Source organism: Bos javanicus, chromosome 10, assembly GCF_032452875.1.
Source record: "Bos javanicus breed banteng chromosome 10, ARS-OSU_banteng_1.0, whole genome shotgun sequence".
NCBI classification, from domain to species: Eukaryota; Metazoa; Chordata; class Mammalia; order Artiodactyla; family Bovidae; genus Bos; species Bos javanicus.
Window position 1 is genome coordinate 29,074,437 of NC_083877.1, and position 17,618 is coordinate 29,092,054.

The window sequence follows — 17,618 nt, forward strand, 5'->3', positions numbered from 1 at the left end:
CATTTCACAGCACATGGTCAATGCTTTGTTTAGGCTTGTAATGTAACATAGAGTCACTTAAAGGTTAGAGGAAACATCATGTGAAATTTCTGAGATAAAAATATCTATCTAGGAAGGAGGAATTTAAAAAGCTTCTGTTCATTTTGAACTCTTGCCATTTTATAAATTTCTCTAAATCACTGATCTGGGGTGTGATTCTTTAAAGTGTAGTAAATGTTCTTCATTTTGTGTTTGTGGTATACTGCTCTTGGTTTGATGAAACTTGCTACTTCCTAATAGAACCAAACTGCTTCATCAGCAAAGTCGTAGAATTGTAGATTCTATGTAGATCATGTGTCATAGAACCCTAGTGATGAAAATCCTTTCTCTGTGTGAATGCTGGAGCCTTTGAAATACTGGGAAAGGAAGCTCTCTGCAATTATTAGACAGAGACTTCTAGAGACTGGGCATGCAAGAGCCATCCCAACCCCAAAGGCTCTTTTTAAAAGTCACACTAAATCCTACGACTGGGTGTGCCACTTCTCCAGAAACTGCATTAAGTACACTGAACTTCAGTAAATGTCCCCCCATCCCAACTTAGAATTATCTTTTTATTTTGTTGCCCTTTTTCTATTAAAAAAGAAAGATATTATAAAAGTTCTATTGCATCTGGGTCAAGGTAGGCACACAGAGGACATTCAGTTTCTCTGATGACTGACCTTGAACTCACTGAAGGGCCAGTTCAACAGATGGTCACCCTTTCACAAGACCTCTCCATACGATTGCTCAGAACCATTCCCTTTTCTTTGGCCCCAGCCTTCTGCTGGGATCTTCACAGCACTTTAGGATCCAGTCATTAGAATCATGTGAATTCCTTGGCAGGAAGACTGCCTGTGCTTCTAACATTTTATTTTAAAAAGGCATTGGAAGGCAGAAAAATGGGAGCAGGAAAAACCTTGTTTTTCTGGCATGGGTAACTTCTCTTTTGCTGGGACCTTCCTCTGGGACATCCAAACATTGTTTCTTATCATCATCCTTCTTGAAAAGTGTGAAGGGAGGGAGTTCTCCAGATACTATTTTTAATCTGTATCTTGTGTTCCTGTCTCCTGGCTCCCATCAGTCCCCCTTCTCTGTGGCTATGAGTCCTCATTGTTCTATGGATCCTTCAGTGATTTTCAGCAGCTGGTGGGTCCACACAGGGAGAATTTTCCTGCTTCCAGCTGCCTTTGTGTTTCATTTCACTTCTACCTCCATATCCCAACGGAGGCCTCAGACAGCCCCACGTGAGGGTGGGTCATTCATTTACCATCAGCCAACAGTAGCCCTTTATCTAAGTCCAATTCCCACCTTTCTCCCACGTTAGCTATTAACCAAGTCGAGTTTATGGTCTGTAGACATTTATTTCCTGTGGAAATAGCATCTAGGCATTTAATTGAAGTGATGCGATTAAGGTTATTGAAAGTGCTTATTAACTACTCAAGTAAGAGATTAAGTCTGGCATAATAATGAGATCTGTTTCCAGTTGGAGGGCTCTTTAGTGTTATGGGCAAGTAGTAATTCCCAGGAAAGACTGAAACCTGCTTCTCCTTCTCACAAGACCAGGCAGTGAAAGCCAACATTACCATCCACACAGGAAATAGCATGACCGCTCTTGGTCCACCTCCTCTTGGCTTTGTAATTTTCCTTACTTTTCATTCCCAGGTCTGTGCACAGGAATTTCTTGTCTGATGGTGATATGATCAAACAGAGAATATGCTAACAATGGATGGTGGCCAGATTTGTCTTCTGTGGTCCTCCTCTTCCCACACCCTCATCCTCCCCTCACTGCCACCCTGGTTTTATGGAAACTGCTGTATTTTATGTTCCCAAGCCTTTGTGGAATGTAGTATTTTCTCAAGCCTGAGGGACTCTAGTTGTGTTGACCTGCATAGTGATATCCTTGGAGCCGGGATTCCCTTCTGTTTTTCTGGCCTTCTTTTACCTTTGATCTGAAATAGACCCTTTCAATGCCGGAAGAATCACATGGAACTTGGGTTACCATACTCAGGAAGATCCCCAGTGCTGCAGTGCTCTGCTCAGCAATCTCATGATCTTTCTCCTTTGAAGTTACTGAGGTGGTGATGGAGCCACATGCCCCAGGCATAGTTCCTTTTGATATTGTGAATCATTTGACCAGTGCTTGTGCCCATCAAAAGATGTAATTAATGTCAACTGATTAAGGATTGAGAGGTGTATTTATAGTAGATTTTGTTGTATCTAATGCTACTGTCAAAGCTTTGATTTCTCTTTGGACAACATTATGGGAAGTAGATATCAATTCCCCCTGTATTGATATTGAGGTTTGATAAATCCCAATAAAATTTTTAAGAAGCTCCACAACACTAATGGCTATATCCAGCCATTGAAGCTGACTACTAAAAGTATGTAACACATAGAAAATTATCTGTAATTTATGTTGACAGAAAGTAAGATCAGGGCTTCCCTAGTGGCTCAGTGGTAAAGAATCTGCCTGCCAGTGAAGGAGACACAGGTTTGATCCCTGATCTGGGAAGATTCCACGTGTAAATGAAACTATATGTAACTTTGACCTACCAACCCTATTTTAGGACTTTAGGTCACAGAAATAGATGCACTAGTAAGAATATATGTATAGGGTTGTTTATTGCAACCTTGTGTGTAGTAGCCAAAGCAGCTGGAAAGAAAAATGGAGTGTCAATCAATAGAGAAATGGCTACATAAATTTAAATATTTTTAATCTCTAAAGAATGGAACTAGATATTTAGCAAGTTGAAAAATAAGGTAGAGTATGCTCTGTTTTTCTAAAGACAACAAATCACACTCCTTTCTATATATGAGTGTATATGTTTGGTATGGGTTTGAATATCATGGAAACAGTGTAAAGAAAGATAGTCCAAGGTATTCACATTCTTTATCTAAGGGCAAGGCAAGGTGAAGGTGAGTGAGGGGAAGGGGAAGGAACCAGAAGTCCTGAGGAAGAGCATTGACTTTTCTTTACATGTTTTAACACTGGTTGTAATGAATGTGTCACTTTCATGATTTTTAGAGTTGTTGTTCAGTCGCTAAGTAGTGTCTGACTCTGTGACCCCATGAACTGCAGCATGCCAGGCTTCCCTGTCGTTCACTATCTCCCTAGGTTTGCTCAAACTCATGTTCTTTGAGTCAGTGATGCCATCCACCATCTCATCCTCTATTACCTTCTCTTCCTTCTGCTCTCAATCTTTCCCAGCATCAGGTTCTTTTCCAGTGAGTCAGCTCTTCATAGCAGGTGGCCAGATTATTGGAGCTTCTGCTTCTGCATCAGTCTTTCTATTGAATATTCAGGGTTGATTTCCTTTATAATTGACTGATTTGATCTCCTTGCTGTCCAAGGGACTCTCACGAGTTTTCTCCAGCACCACAATTCGAAAGTATCAGTTCTTTGGTGCTCAGTCTTCTTTATGGTCCAACTCTCTGGAAAAAACATAGCTTTGGCTATATGGATCTTTGCTGGCAAAGTGATGTCTGTGTGTGTGTGTGTTTTTTTTTTAATTTATTTTTTTATTGAAAGATAGTTGTTTTACAGAATTTTCTTGTTTTCTATCAAACCTCAACATGAATCAGCCATAGGTATACATATATTCCCTCCCTTTTCAACTTCCCTCCCATCTCCCTTCCCATCCCACCTCTCTAGGTTGACACAGAGCCCCTGTTTGAGTTTCCCAAGCCATACAGCAAATTCCCATTGGCTATCTATTTTACATATGGTAATGTAAGTTTCCATGTTACTCTTTTCATACATCTTACCCTCTCCTCCCCTCTCCCCATGTCCGTAAGTCTATTCTCTATGTCTTTTTCTCCATTTCTGCCCTGTAAATAAATTCTTCAGTACTGTTTTTCTATATTCCGTATATGTGCATTAGAATACAATATTTATCTTTCTCTTTCTGACTCACTTTATTCTGTATAATAGGTTCTAGGTTCATCTACCGCATCAGAACTGACTCAAATGTGTTCCCTTTTATGGCTGAGTAATATTACATTGTGTATATGTACCACAAATTATTTATCCATTCATCCATCCATGGACATTTAGGTTGCTTCCATGTTCTAGCTATTATAAATAGTGCTGCAGTGAACAATAGAATACTTGGTTTCCTCAGGGTATGTGCCTAGGAGTGGGATTGCTGGGTCAAAGAGTCGGACACGACTGAGCGACTGATCTGATCTGATCTGATCTGATGGTGGTTTTATTCCTAGTTTCCTAGGAATTCCTAGACGGAGATTCCATTACCGTCTTCCATAGTGGTTGTATCAATTTACATTCCCACCAACAGTGCAAGAGCATTCCCTTTTCTCCACACCCTCTCCAGCATTTATTGTTTGTAGACTTTTTGATGATGGCCATTCTGACTGGTGTGAGGTGATATCTCATTGTGGTTTTGATTTGCATTTCTCTAATAATGAGTGATGTTGGGTATCTTTTCATGTGTTTGTTAGCCATCTGTATATCTTCTTTGGAGAAATGTCTGTTTTTCCCACATTTTGATTGGGTTGTTTGTTTTTCTAGCATTGAGCTATATGAGCTGCTTGTATATTTTGAAAATTAATCCTTTGTCAGTTGTTTCATTTGCTATTTTTTTCTCCCATGCTGAGGGTTGTCTTTTCACCTTGCTTATAGCTTCCTTTGCTGTGCAAAAACTTTTAAGTTTAATCAGGTCCCACTTGTTTACTTTTGTTTTTATTTCCATTACTCTAGGAGGTAGGTTATAGAGGATCTTGCATTGATTTATGTCATCAAGGGTTCTGCCTATGTTTTCCTCTAAGAGTTTTATAGTTTCTGGGCTTACATTTAGGTCATTAATCCATTTTGAGATTATCTTTGACTATGGTGTTAGAAAGTGTTCTAATTTCATTCTTTTTTTTTTTTTTTGATGCTTTTTTTTTTAAATTTACAATATTGTATTGGTTTTGCCATACATTCTTTTACATGTAGCTGTCCAGTTTTCCCAGCACCATTTATTGACGATGCTATCTTTGCCCCATTGTATATTCTTGCCTCCTTTGTCAAAAATATGGTACCCATAGGTGCAGGGGTTTATTTCTGGGCTTTCTATCTTATTCCATTGGCCTATATTTCTGTTTTAGTGCAAATACCATACTGTCTTGGTGACTGTAGCTTTGTAGTATAATCCGAAGTCAGGAAGGTTGATTCCTCCAGCTCCATTCTTCTTTCTTAAGACTCTTTTGGCTATTCGGGGTCTTTTGTGTTTCCATATGAATTGTGTAACTTTTTGTTCTAGTTCTGTGAAAAATGCCATTGGTAATTTGGTAGGGATTGCACTGAATCTGTATATTGCATTTGGTAGTATAGTCATTTTCACAATATTGATTCTTTCTACCCAGGAACATGGAATAGCTCTCCATCTGTTTATGTCATCTTTGATTTCTTTCATCAGTGTCTTATAATTTTCTGTGTATAGTTCTTTTGTCTCCTTAGGTAAGTTTATTCCTAGATATTTAATTCTTTTTGTTGCAATGGTGAATGGGATTGATTCCTTAATTTCTCTTTCTGATTTTTCATTGTTAGTATATAGAAATGCAAGTTATTTCTGTGTATTGATTTTATATCCTGCAACTTTGCTAAATTCACCGATTAGCTCTAGCAATTTTCTGATACTATCTTTAGGGTTTTCTATGTACAATACCATGTACAGTATCTGCAAACAATGAGAGCTGTACTTCTTCTTTTCCAATCTGGATTCATTTCTTTTTCTTCTCTGATTGCTGTAGCTAGGACTTCCAGAACTATGTTGAGTAATAGTGGTGAAAGTAGACACCCTTGTCTTGTTCCTGATCTTAGGGGGAGTGCTATCAGTTTTTCACCATTGAGAATAATGTTTGCTGTGGTCTTCTCATATATGGCCTTTACTATGTTGAGGTAGGTTCCTTCTATGCCCATTTTTTGAAGCCTTTTAATCATAAATAGGTGCTGAATTTTGTCAAAGGCTTTTTCTGCATCTATTAAGATTATCATATGGCTCTTATCTTTCAATTTAATATGGTGTATCACATTGATTGATTTGCATATATTGAAGAATCTTTGCATCCCTGGAATAAACTCAACTTGGTCATGGTGTATGAGCTTTTTGATGTGTTGCTGAATTTTGTTTGCTGAAATTTTGTTGAAGATTTTTGCATCTATGTTCATCAGTGATATTGGCCTGTAGTTTTCTTTTTTTGTGTTGTCTTTGTCTGGTTTTGGTATCAGGGTGATGGTGGCCTCATAGAATGTTTGGTAGTGTTTGGTAGTGTTCCTTCCTCTGCAATTTTTTGAAGAGTTTTAGGATAGGCATTAACTCTTCTCTAAATGTTTGATAGAATTCTCCTGTGAAGCCATCTGGTCCCGGGCTTTTGTTTTTTGGGAGATTTTTGATCACAGCTTCAATTTCAGTGCTTGTAATTTGGTTGTTCATAATTTCTATTTCTTCCTGGTTCCATCTTGGATGATTGAACTTTTCCAAGAATCTGTCTATTTCTTCCAGGTTATCCATTTTATTGCCATATAATTGTTCATAACAGTCTCTTATAATCCTTTGTATTTCTGCACTGTCTGTTGTAACCTCTCCTTTTTCATTTCTAATTTTGTTGATTTGATTGTTCTCTTTTTTTCTTGAGTCTAGCTAAAGGCTTGTCAATTTTGTTTATCTTCTCAAACTACCAGCTTTTAGTTTTATTAATCCTTACTATTGTTTCTTTCATTTCTTTTTCATTTATTTCTGCTCAGATATTTATGATTTCTTTCCTTCTACTAATTTTGGGGGGGTTTTGTTCTTCATTTTCCAGTTGTTTTAGGTGTAAAGTTAGGTTGTCTATTTGATGTTTCTCTTGTCCCTTGAGGTAGGATTGTATTGCTATTAAGAAGTTGTCATGTTTTCATTGTCATTTGCTTCTAGAAATTTTTTTATTTCCCTTTTGATTTCTTCAGTAACCTGTTGGTTATTTAGAAACGTGTTGTTTAATCTCCATGCATTTGTGTTTCTTACAGTTTTTTTCTTGTAATTGATATCTAGTCTCATTGAGTTGTGGTTGGAGAAGATGCTTGATAATGATTTCAATTTTCTTAAATTTATTGAGGTTTGATTTGTGACCCAAGATGTGGCCTATCCTGGGGAATGTTCCATGTGCACTTGAGAAGAAGGTGTATTTTTCTGCATTTGGATGGAATGTCCTGAAGATGTCAATGAAATCCATTTCATCTAATGTATCATTTAAGACTTGTATTTCCTTATTAATTTTTTGTTTTGATGATCTGTCCATTGGTGTAAGTGGGTGTTAAACTCTCCTACTATTATTGTGTTGATGTCTCTGTTTTTAATATTCTGTCTAGGTTTGTCTAGCTTTTCTTCCAAGGAGCAACCATCTTCTAATTTCATGGCTGCAGTCACTGTTCACAGTGATTTTGGAGCCCAAGAAAATAAAATCTGTCACTGTTACAATTTTTAAAGTGTTACTGAACTAATTTTTAAAGAAAAATATACACCACCTATAGGGGTTGTGTGTGTGTATGTATGTTTTGGGGTGAGTGGTGAAGCTATACCACAATTTTCTGTGTCTTCCCCATGTTCTTAAAGAAGCAAGAAGCTCAGTATTGAGGTTAGAGCACTGTTACAAAGGAATATGCAGGTTGCTAGTGAGCTGTGACAGCCATGCTCCAGAAGGACTAGTCAGGAAAGCAGGATTAGATGATAGGGAGCAATATCCAGAAACCAAGAGAAGAAGAAAGTTCAGAAAGGCTACTGAATCTCCTACACTGTTGGTTGGAATGTAAGCTTGTGCAGCCACTGTGGAAATACTATAGAGGTTCCTCAATTCAGTTCAGTTCAGTTGTTCAGTTGTGTCCGACTCTTTGAGACCCCATGTTCTGCAGCACGCCAGGCTTCCCTGTCCATCACCAACTCCCGGAACTTGCTTAAACCCATGTCCATCAAGTTGGTCATGCTATCCAACCATCTCATCCTCTGTCATCCCCTGCTCCTCCTGCCTTCAGTCTTTCTCAGCATCAGGGTCTTTTCCAATGAGTCAGTTCTTAGAATCAGGTGGCCAAAATACTGGAGCTTCAGCTTCAGCATCAGTCCTTCCAATAAATGTTCAGGACTGATATCCTTTAGGATGGACTGGTTGGATCTCCTTGCAGTCCAAGGGACTCTCAGGCCCAAGTCTTCTCCATCACCACAGTTCAAAAGCATCAATTCTTTGGTGATCAGCTTTCTTTATGGACCGACTCTCACATCCATAATGACTACTGGAAAAACCATAGCTTTGACTAGACAGACCTTTGTCGGCAAAGTAATGTCTCTGCTTTTTAATATGCTGTCTAGTTTTTTCATAGCTTTCCTTCCAAGGAGCAAGTGTCTTTTAGTTTCATGACTGCAGTCTCCATCCGCAGTGATTTTGGAACCCCCCAAAATAAAATCTATCACTGCTTCCATTGCTTCTCCATCTATTTGCCATGAAGTGATGGTGCTGGATGCCATGATCTTTGTTTTTTGAATGTTGAGTTTCAAGCCAGAGGTTCCTCACAAACCCAAAACTAGATTTGTTGTATGATCCAGCAGTCTCACTCCTGGGCATATATCTGCACAAAACTGTAACTCAAAAAGATAAATGCATCCCTGTGTTCATAGCAGCAGTATTTACAGTAGCCAGGACATGGAAACATGCTAAATGTCTGTTGACAAAAGGATGGATAAAGAAGATGTGGTATGTATATGCAATGGAATACCTTTCAGTCATAAAAATGAATTAAATAATGCTATTTGCAGCAACATGGATGGACCTAGATTTTATCATATTAAGTGAAGTAAATCAGAAAGAAACAAAATACCATATGACATAACTTATATGTAGAATCTAAAATATGACATAAATGAAGTTATTTAAGAAACAGAAACAGACCCACAGATATAGAGAACAGACTTGTGGTTGCCAAAGGGGAGGTAGGGTAGAAGAGGGATGGCTTGGGAGTTTGGGATTAGTAGGTGCAAACTAGTATATATAGACTGGGTAAACAATGAAGACCTATTGTATAGCACAGGGAACTATATTCAGTATCCTGTAATAAACCATAATGGAAAAGAATGTATATATGTACATCATATATATATATATATATACACACATATATATAATATCTTCCCCAATTATCATATATATATATATATATGAAAAAATGTATATATATGTGTAACTGATCACTTTGCTGTACATCAGTAATTAACACAACATTGTAAATCAACTATATTTCAATAAAATTAACTTTTTAAAAAAGAAAGTCTTCTGGGTTAGACAGGGTCCTGCTGCTGCTGCTGCTGGTGCTAAGTTGCTTCAGTCGTGTCCGACTCTGTGTAACCCCATAGACAGCAGCCCACCAGGCTCCCCCATCCCTGGGATTCTCCAGGCAAGAACACTGGAGTGGGTTGCCATGGGTTGCCATTTCCTTAACAGGGAACAAATACCCAAGCCTGAAGGAGCAAAGGAAGTGGGGATCAATGGAACTCAAACAGGGGAGCTTAAACGGGAGGACCACATGACAGGGATGGCATCCTGTTGTGGAGGTACTTAGCAGAGAGGAAGCTGTGGAATAAATACCATGGCCTCACTCTCTGTTGGACTTCTGCCTGAACATCCTCCAAGTGAACCACCCAGAGGGCAGAGTGTAAGAAGTGGGTGGGTGTCTCCAAGCTCAGCCTTCCAGGGCCCACGGAAGAATGGAGAAGGGTCTGAGTCGATCTGGAGGGGCAAATGAGAGACAAGAGGATGCAGATAGGCTGCACCATGAAGACTAGGAAATGCAGAAAAATAGAGTGGAATTTTAAAAGGGGAACAGGATGAAAAAGAATGTGTGTGTGTGTGTGTGGTGTGTGTTTTGATATAGAACCATGGTTATCTTGATAATAAGTGATTATTACAGCATTTCATTCCTTTGTCATATGACTGTTCTACCTCTAAAGTACAAACTGCTGCTGCTGCTAAGTCGCTTCAGTTGTGTCCGACTCTTTGCGACCCCAAAGACGGCAGCCCACCAGGCTCCCCCACCCCTGGGATTCTCCAGGCAAGAACACTGGAGTGGGTTGCCATTTCCTTCTGCAATAAAGTACAAACTAGAGGAAGTGAAAGAAATAATTGAAAGATTTTGTGATTCAGTTTTCTGTCTGTGGATTGAGAAAAAATCATCTAGGTTTTAAAAAACAAAACTCTTATATTTAACATCAATTGATAGCCCATTGTGCTTGATTGCTTTCTGTGAAAAGCACAAAAAGAATTTTAAAATATCTTCCCCAATTATCTCAAGTTAAGAATAGCTAATAGCATATGAAATATGAAATGGATTTTCTACTAATGAATAATTTGTATTTTGAGGTCAGTTTCCTTGTAAAATAAATGCTGAGTGTTTCTCTCATTTAAGTTCTGTCTTTTGAAAAAGAATAAGTTTCAAAAGCCAGGACCATGACCATGATCTGATGTTTTAAAACCTCAAGCTAGTTCTATATATGTGAATTTTTTTTTCCAAATTAAAGTCCAATTGTGCTTTGAGGATAGCACCTTCTGTGGAGTTGTTTTTCACTTGTCTCTTTTCTATTCTTGGAGTCAGAGCACAATATTTAAAGCATGGGTGGCAATCTGTGGCCCTACCTAGGCCTTATCCATCTAAAGTCATTCCTAAGATTTAGAAATGGAAGCATTAATAATGTGATGAAAAGTTACAGCTGCTGAAAAATCTTTATAAATAAATAGACACTAAATTTTGAAGAAAATTTTCTTTCTTCTGCCCTTTCTTTCTTTTTTCCTCTTTCTTTCTCTCTCTCTTTCTTCCTTCCTTCCCTCCCTCCCTCCCTTCCTTCCTTTTAATAACTCAACCATACTATTTCATAACATCATTGGTTGTGGGATATAAAATACTCAAATTTTTTAAGTTATAATTGGATTAGAAGCATTTTTATCAAATTGATAAAGCAGAATTCTGAATACTGAGATTTTGTGTTTTATTTCATTCCTCATGGGCTCTTCTGGAAGAGGGTATGTTTTGAAAACTGTGAAGACTACTCTGGGCCACTCTCTCCCTCTTGATGGCTTTTATCAAGTAAATGACTGTTACTGGCCATCTTCTTTCATCAAATTCCTCATTATGTACAAGAAAGCAGCTTCTGTTAGATAGTTCTTAAATGTACTTAAATCCGTATTTAGTACATTTTTGTGGTCTTGAGGCTGTGATATTAGGCCACACCATCCTCCTGGAGTTCCTCTATGTGGCCTGGCAGCTCAGCCTCCTGCCACAGCAAGTTCTGGAGTTCCTTCCCTCTCTCATTCCTGGATTGTTCCACTGCATTGAACCCGATGCTTTTTATCTGGCCCAGAGCTTTCCAGGACAGAACTAGAGTTAGGATTCAGATATGTATAGGATGGAGAGGGACTTGTGGGAACCTTGAAGGTTATTGAACCATAGGGAGGAACAGTGGACAGTGGAAGAAGTATCACGAGAAAACAAGTCTGGACCAAAAGTCTGTGTATAGACATTTCCTCGTTCTCCTGGGCTTCCCTGGTGGCTCAGAGGTTAACGTCTGCCTGTAATGCGGTAGACCCGGGTTCGATCCCTGGATCGGGAAGATCCCTTGGAGAAGGAAATGGCAACGCACTCCAGTATTCTTGCCTGGAGAATCCCATGGACAGAGGAGCCTGGTGGGATACAGTCCCACAAGGACACAAAGAGTTGGACACGACTGAGTGACTCCACTTTCACTTTCACTATACTCTAGGAAGAAGGAGCTTTACCATGAAGGGAATGAAGAACTTTGAAATCAGGAGCCCAGCAGTTTCGCAGTATGGAAGAGCTATTCAAGAGAAACAGAAAGTTTTTTGTTTTAAATATTTATTTTATTGAAGTATAGTTGATTTACAATGTTATGTTCATTTCTGCTTTGAAAAATGCAGAGTGATTCAGTTATTCATATGCATATTCTTTTTCATATTCATTTCCATTATGGTTTATCATAGGATATTGAATATAGTTCCCTGTACTATAGAGTAGGACCTTGTGGTTAATCCATTCTGTGTACAATAGTTTGCATCTGCTATTCCCTAACTCCCAGTTCTGCCCTCCCCCCACTTCCCCACCAGCAACCACAACTTTGTTTTCTATGAGTCTAAAGAGAGGAAGAAACTTTCTTGCTGGCCAGAAGCAGGGTAAAGCCCCAGCCTCGTGTCAGCTCTTTATGACCCCATGAATTGCACCACACCAGGTTCCCTGTCCTTCACCATCTATCTCCTGGATTTTGCTCAAACTCATGTCCATTGAGTTGGTGATGCTATCCAACCATCTCATCCTCTGTCATCCCCTTCTCCTGCCTTCAGTCTTTCCCAGCATCAGGGTCTTTTCCAATGAACTGGCTCTTTGCATCAGGTCCCCAAAGTATTGGAGCTTCAGCTTCAGCATCAGTCTTTCTAATGAGTATTCAGGGTTGATTTCCTTTAGGGTTGATCTCCCTTCAGTCCAAGGGACTCTCAAGAGTCTTCTCCAACACCACAGCTCAAAAGGATCAATTCTTCAGCACTCAACCTTCTTGGTCCAACTCTCACACCCATACATGACTACTGGAAAAATCATAGCTTTGATTATATGGACCTTTGTCAGCAAAGTGATGTCTCTGCTTTTTAATACACTGTCTAGGTTTGTCCTAACTTCTTCCAAGGAGCAAGCATCTTTTAATTTCATGGCCTCCATGGTCCCAAGTTATTAGCTATCCAAAGGCACTAGAGTGACAGAGCAACAGAGCAGAAGGGTGGCAAGGGCAGTAGGCCCCCACATACAGAGATCTTGAGGGACCTCTGGAGGGCATAACTGGGGAGGAAGGTCCTAAGGAAAGACGGGGCTTCATGCCAACCAAGTGAGGAAAAGCTTCAGACATGGAGGTTCAGATGTTTTGTGCAGCATATGACACAGTCTTACTCTGAGGCAGTAAGTTGGATCATCCAGGATTCACACATTTTTCCTAAGATATTCCGATGTGGGGTTTTTGTCTGTTTGAAACCTAAGTTAAAGTTTTGAGGTGGAATTTTGCATTTGGAGGGAGAAACCCCCAATAATCCTATGGCTGATGAAAGTTGTTGATTTCCAGTTTAGCCCAGAGGAATTGTGGAGAGAGTAAATACCACATGAGGCTTGAGTCTACGCATGGTCTCCTCCCCAGGATTCAGACAAGTCTGGGCATGTCCAAATAATCAGATGGTTAGAGCTGTCATGAGTCTTTTGCTCGAGTGCCTAAATGCCTGTCTTTTGCTTGAGTGATGGTCACCGGGTAGAGCCCCTCCAGAGGAAAGCAGGATTCAAGGCACAGGAGAGGGTACCAAGCCTGGAGGAGAAACAGCGCTGGAAGCAGCATAATGTGTCCTCCTGATGCCCTGCTGACTTGCACCTGGCTTGTAGGGAGAGAGGACAGCAATAAGAAAGTAGTGTGAAAATTTAGAGTAATTTTACTAAAATATCCCTAAGACAGTAATGAAGGCAGGGTCTTCATAAGAGACTGTGGGTGAAGGGGCCCTGCTCCTGGTGCTGCTGAGGCAGGATGTGACCGGGAGCACAGTGCGGGGAACTGGATTTGAGCTGGTTCCAGGGAGGAGAGGGGAGGTGGGGAGGTGGGCAGGAGTGTGTAAACAATGCACCTGGTACCTTAGCTGCAGCGCCCCAGCAACAGTTCTAGCAGCATCCAGAGGCACCTTCAGCCTCTAGACAAGTGAGGATGGTGGTGTCAGTGAGGAATGAGGGGCATCAGGTCCATGCATGCTTGTGCTTCCTGGAATGATTTGGAGACTTTGGTAGATGGGTCGAGCCAGAGAAATACTGACTTTGCGTGCATGCGTGTTAAGTCACTTCAGTTGTGTCCGACACTCTGCACTACAGCCGGCCGGGCTCCTCTGCCCATTGAGACTCTCCAGGCAAGAATACTGGAGTGGGTGACCATGCCCTTCTCCAGAATATTGACTTTACACTCTGTTATTACTCCCTTGGCTGCATTTGAAGGATGGAAGAATATTAAATTCACAGGGTTCTTTTGAGAATTGAATGAAATAATGTTGATGAAAATACTTCCTAACGTATTAGAAAGTGCTAGCTTTATTACAATTATAGACCATTATTGGTTCATTGGGCAGAAGAGATTTTAATAAGGTACTCCCTTTGGTGTTTTCCAGTGACAAAATGATGCTACAATAATAGGTCACAATGGGTTATTCTATGTGAATTTCCCAATTTGCTCTCAAAGATTCTACATTTGCCTCTATTTCTTAAGTCACATGCTATTTTTAAAGTGACATTGTTCCCTTATTTTTTTTCTTCCAGTTTTATTGACATATAATTGACACTGTATAAGTTTAATGTACACAGTGTAATGACTTGATTTACATACATTATAAAATGATTATCACATGAATTTAGTGAACAACATCTATGCAATGTTAAAGAAATAGAAAAAATAATTTTTTTCTTGTGATGAGAATGCTTAGGATTTACTGTTAACAATTTTCATATATGATATACAGCAGCATTAATTATTTTTATCGAGTTGTACATTATATCCTAGTACTTATTTATCTTACAACAGGAAGTTTTGATTTTGACTGCCTTTATCCACTTCTCCCATTTCCCACCCCGCACTGTGGTAACCACAAATCTGGTCTCTCTTACTCGATTTTCTTGGTTTTTGAAGTGTAATTAACCTACAACACTATGTCATTTCCTGTTACTCTGCATAGCAATTCAGTGTGTCTGTGCATTTCAAGCTGATCACGACCCTAAGTCTAGTTATTATCTGTCACCAAAGACAATACATATTTACTGACTATATTCCCCGTACTGGACATTTCACACCCTGGTCTTACTTTGTACGACTTAATCTCTCTCACCTATTTCTTCCTCCCCCATCTCCTTGCCGTCTGGGAACCACTTATTTGTTCTTTGTATTTATTACTCTGTTTTGTTCTGTTTGTTGGATTCCTTTCTGGTTTTTGTGTATCTATTACAGATTTTTGGTTTGTGGTTATCACGAAGCTTACATGTAGTTATCTGTTGATCTGTCTACATCTATCTGATGATTTTAAGCCAGTGATCTTTTCATTTCAAATACATTTGAACAACCCTGCATTTTACTCCCCTCAAACTACGTTTACTGTTAACTGAATCATATTTTACATCTAATTGTTTTGTGTATCCCTTAACTACTTATGGTAGTTATAAATTATTTTATTACTTTTGTCTTTTGACCTTCCTGTTAGCTTTGTGCATGGGCGATTTATTACCTTTACTGTGTATTTTCCTTTACCAATGAGCTTTTTCCTTGCGTAATTTTCATGTTTCTAGTGTGGCCTTTTTCGCTTAGAGTAATTCCTTTAACACTTCTTGTAAAACTGATGTGGTGATGCTGCACTCTCAGCTTTTGCTTGTCTGTAAAATTTTCAATTTGTTCATCAAATCTGAACAGAAACCTTGCCAGGTAGGTTATTCTTGGTTGTAGATTTCTCGCTTTCATCTCTTTAAATACATGTGCCACTTCCTTCTGGCTTGCAGTTTCTGCTAAAGAGTCAGTTGATAGCCTCTGGGAGTTCCTGTGTATAGCTGTTGCTTTTTCCTTGCTGCTTTTGATATTCTCTCTTTATCGTTTTTTCGTTTGTTTATTTGTTTCTCTCTTTATCTTTGATTTTAAATAGAATGTGCCTTGGTGTGGTCCTTTTGGTTTAATCCTTCCTGTGCCTCTCTGTGCTTCCTTTGGTTAAATGTCTGTTTTCTTTCAGGTTAGGGAACTTTTCAGTTATTATGTCTTCAGATATGTTCTCTGCCCTTTACTCTCTGTCTTTTCTTTCTGGAAAATCTGTAATGTGATGGTCAGTACACTTGATGTTATCCCAGAGGTCTCTTAAACTGTCTTCATTTCTTTATTTCTTTTTATTCTTTTTTCTGTTATAGTGATTTCCACTATTGTGTCTTCCAGCTTACTGATACATTCCTTTGCATCATCTAATTTTCTGTTGATTACTTCTAGTATATTTTTCATTTCATTAATTGTATTTCTTGTCTCTGTTTGGGTCTTTGTATTTTCTAACTCTTTGTTGAAACCTTCTAATTTCTCACTCTGTTCATTTAGTTTTCTCCCAAGAATCCTTTGAACATATTTACCATCATTGTCTTGAACTCTTTATCAGGTAGATTGCCTGTCTCCCATTTCATTTAGTTCTTTATGTGTATATTTGTATGTATTTGTTAGGTTGACTATGTTTCTTGACCACAGAGGAGTGGCTTTATGTGAAAGCATGCCAGCAGCACACTCCCTTCGGGTCACCAGCACTATATGATCCAGGGATACTCCCTATGTGGGTCCTTTCTGATGTGGCGGACTGACTACTGTGGGTGGTCTTGTAGGCTCTCTGGTCCCCTAGTTTGGTTTGTTGCCAGGTCCTGTCTTATATGGAAGGTACTTTTACTGGGCTTCCCTGGTGGCTCAACTGGTAAAGAATCTGCCTGCAATGTAGGAGACCTGGGTTCAGTCCCTGGGTTAGGAAAATCCCCTGGAGAAGGGAACGGCTACCCACTCCAGTATTCTGGCCTGGAAAATTCCATGGACTGGATAGTCCGTGGGGTTGCAAAGAGTCGGACATGACTGAGCGCCTTTCCCTTACTTCACTTCACTACTGCTGGGGGGCAGGGCTGGGTCATGAGGCAACTGGCTGCTGAGCCCTAAGGGGTCCCAGGGTTAGTGCTGGCTTACTGGTAGGCAGAGTCAGGTTCTGGGGTGCATAGCTGTGGGGCTGGTGTTTCTGGATCTATTGTTGGCTTGTTGATGGGTAGGACCAGGGTGTGTGTGTGGCAGAGGGAGGGCGTTGCAGGGTTAGTACTTGCTCATTGATGGGTGGAACCGGTTTCTTTGGTCTCTGCAACATGACCCTGAGGGTCCCAAACTTTGTGTTGCCTGCTGGTGGGTGGAGCTGAGGTTCAGAAGATTGTGGACCCCACACTGGTGTGTGGTCCTCTGGTGGACACAGGTCTTGAGTCCTCTGGTAGACAGGGCTGGGTCCAGGGGTTTTTGTAGGCTCAGGGTCTTAAGATAACAAGCCTTCTGGCAGATGAGGCTGTGCCTCTCCCTGGCTGGTTACTTGGCCTGAGGCATTTCAGTGTTGGTTCCTACAGGCTGGTGGGCAGGGTCAGGTCTCAGAGCTAACAAGCTGGAGGGAGGATTCCATAATGGTGCCAGCGCCAGTGTCCTTGTAGGAGAACAAGCTCCCCACATGGCTGCTTCCAGTCCTCTTGTCTCCAAGGTGAGTTCCAGTTGCCTTCTGCCTCTCTAGGAAACTCAAAGATCACCAGGTAGGTCTGACACAAGCTCCTTTCAAATTCCTGCTTCTTCCCTGGGTCTTAGAGCATGTGGATTTTGTGTGTGCCCTTTAAGAGTGGAGTCTCTATTTCCTAAAGGCCTCTGGCTCTCCTCAAAGCAAGCCTCACTGGCCTTCAAACCAAATATTCTAGGGGTTCATCTATCTGGTGCAGGACCCCAGGGTGTGGGTCTCAATGTGAGGCTCAGCCCCCTCACTCCTTGGAG

At 40.1% G+C, this 17,618-nt stretch overlaps 1 protein-coding gene across 9 annotated transcripts in view; it reads left to right on the plus strand.

The window, feature by feature from the left end:
• The window catches only part of FMN1 (formin 1), a 502,692-nt gene that overhangs the window by 43,358 nt on the left and 441,716 nt on the right, over positions 1 to 17,618 (plus strand). The window lies entirely within an intron of this gene.